The sequence below is a fragment of the Erinaceus europaeus genome, chromosome 17, assembly GCF_950295315.1.
Source record: "Erinaceus europaeus chromosome 17, mEriEur2.1, whole genome shotgun sequence".
Taxonomy (NCBI): domain Eukaryota; kingdom Metazoa; phylum Chordata; class Mammalia; order Eulipotyphla; family Erinaceidae; genus Erinaceus; species Erinaceus europaeus.
The window spans coordinates 5,932,311-5,934,815 of NC_080178.1; positions in this window are offsets into that span (position 1 = coordinate 5,932,311).

Sequence of the window (2,505 nt, forward strand, 5' to 3'; positions counted from 1 at the left end):
CTACAGGCCAGCCCAAGGTTCAGCTGTTCTAAAGTTTCCAAAACCTGTTTCACCTCTCTTGAGGGCAGTGAAACCCCAGCAGTGACTTTCAGCCAAGCAGACTGCACAGTTTTCATGCCCAAGACCCTGGCAGCACCATTAACTGAAACTGATCAGTATTCTGGTTTTAAGAAATTAAAAAAAAAGAGAAGGATCTTAATCTGGTCCCACATGAATATTGAAGAGAAGTCTGAATGTTCCTGACATCCACCAAGCACCTTCCCCTCCCATCCTGCTTGACCTCAGGGTGGTCACCACCACCCTCTCTCGTCTTCTTCCATAGGCTGGCGATTGATCTCCGTCCCCTTCCTCTTATTTCTTTTGACTGCTTACCCAAGCACTGTTCGTTTCTGGCTTATGTTGATACTGGGGATATAGCCCTCTTGTACTTCCTTTCTTTTCCATTCTCCTTCCATCTCTGCCATTGTTGTTGTTATTTGCCCTCAGGCTTATTGCTTGGGCTTAGTGTTGGCACTAGAAACCACCGTTCTCGGTGGCTGTGTTTTTCTTATTTTGACAGGGCAGAGACATATTGAGAGGGGAGAAAGAGTGGCAGAGGGAGAGAGTGACACTGGCTGACCTGCTTCCCTGATTGTGAAGCGGGTGGGGGGAGCCAGGCTCCAAGGCCAGTCCTTGGGCCTAAGTACTCTGTGCACTGAACCAGGCGCTCCACGGGCCCGGCCTCCACCTCTGGCATGATCCTTCTTCCTTTTCCATTGCCTCCATTGAACTGTGCAGTATACTCTGCTCTCTTTGAAAACATATTTGCTTATTTTGGTCTTGACTTTTGCAGTGCATAGACTCAGTCTCCTTTATTTATTGGTCTGTTCCTTTATTTTGCCATCAGATTTCTCACTGGTGCCTGCATGATGGATGACTCCCCAATTTCGAATTGGTCTTTCTCTTATTTCCTTTTCTGATACAGAAAAGTGAGAAAGGAAGAGATATCTACTGATATGTATATATATCATCCCCCCCCACACACACACACTATAATCTTACTCTTTTAGAGACTGCAGTCTGCATGAGAAACAATATTTTTTTAAATTTTTATTTAAGAAAGGAAAATTTAACAAAACCATAGGGTAGTAGGGGTACAGCTCCACACAATTCCCACCACCCAATCTCCATATCCCATCCCCTCCCCTGATAGCTTTCCCATTCTCTATCCCTCTGGGAGCATGGACCCAGGGTCGTTGCGGGTCACAATATATATATATTTTTTCCTATATCGTTTCTCAGGTCTGGCTTTTGGTTCACAGGATTAAACTTGGGGTTTTGCAGCTTCGGGCAAGAGTCTCCTTGCATAACTATCGTGCTGTCCTCCTTGTCCTAGAAATCTAAAAAAGAGCTTTAAAGTGTGCTATTTATTTGGTATCTAGCAATCCAAACCCTTTTCATTATCACAATGTGCTACCCCCTTCTTTCCAGGAGCTTATTCCTTATAATTGAAAACATCCTCCAATTCTAGCAATATCCTCCAGATACTTGCTACCTGTAATTGTCAAATGTTTTTTTTTTTGCCTTTTGCAAAAAAAAAAAAGTTAAAAGTGACTTGTCATTAAACTTCTGCCTTGGTCATAGTGTGTTAATTCAATAATAAATACTGAGTGAGATTGAGAATCTGAATGCAATTAATGTAGCTTGCCTGAAAGTATTATTGACACAAAAAGACAAAATTAGTTGCAATGATAAGTCTTTTGTGCCACCTGCGTTTAACCCACCGTGCTACCACCCTACTCTTTTGACACACAAATTGAAGGATTCTCAACCCACTAAATTGCAAAAGCAGATATCTTAAAAAGAAGTCTTATCAATTATGATGATGTCATTTCACCTTTTAAGTCCACAGATTCACCTTGCTAATGCTGCCAACATTCTAACAGACATAAGTGAATGAATGTCCAATGAGTCTCGTTAACAATCAGCATCAGAGCATATTTTATTTCCAAAAGGAAACAGAACAATTATTACTATTAGTAAAATACCCTGAGTCATTATATCCCTTAATAGAAGAAACTCATGAATGTCCTATACAGAAATAAGGACTCTTATCTTTAACATAATGAATCCTTTTGAGAATTGTGTGACTTCATTTTGCACTGTGGAAAATTTGGACTCTGTATTGGAATGTCTCCAAATGATACCCTGTGTAACTGAATCTCAAGAGAAATCCACAGAGGTTAGTTGCATAGTAATTTAATCTGCTTTCATTCTCCTATAGAAATATGCACACATGCATTTTGATCAAACAAATTGTTTTCGCCGGGCTGGCTTCATGGGCGGGTAACAGACGACCAGGGACTCATGGTTGAGCTGTCCACAGTATCTCTTTATTCATGCAGGACACAGCGCAATCTATACCAAGCTAAGCTAAACTAAAAACTACAAACAATCTTGTCCTTATAAATATACTAGCCCAGTAGGGTGGGAACAGGATGTGATGCAGAGAGGGTGGAGAGAAAA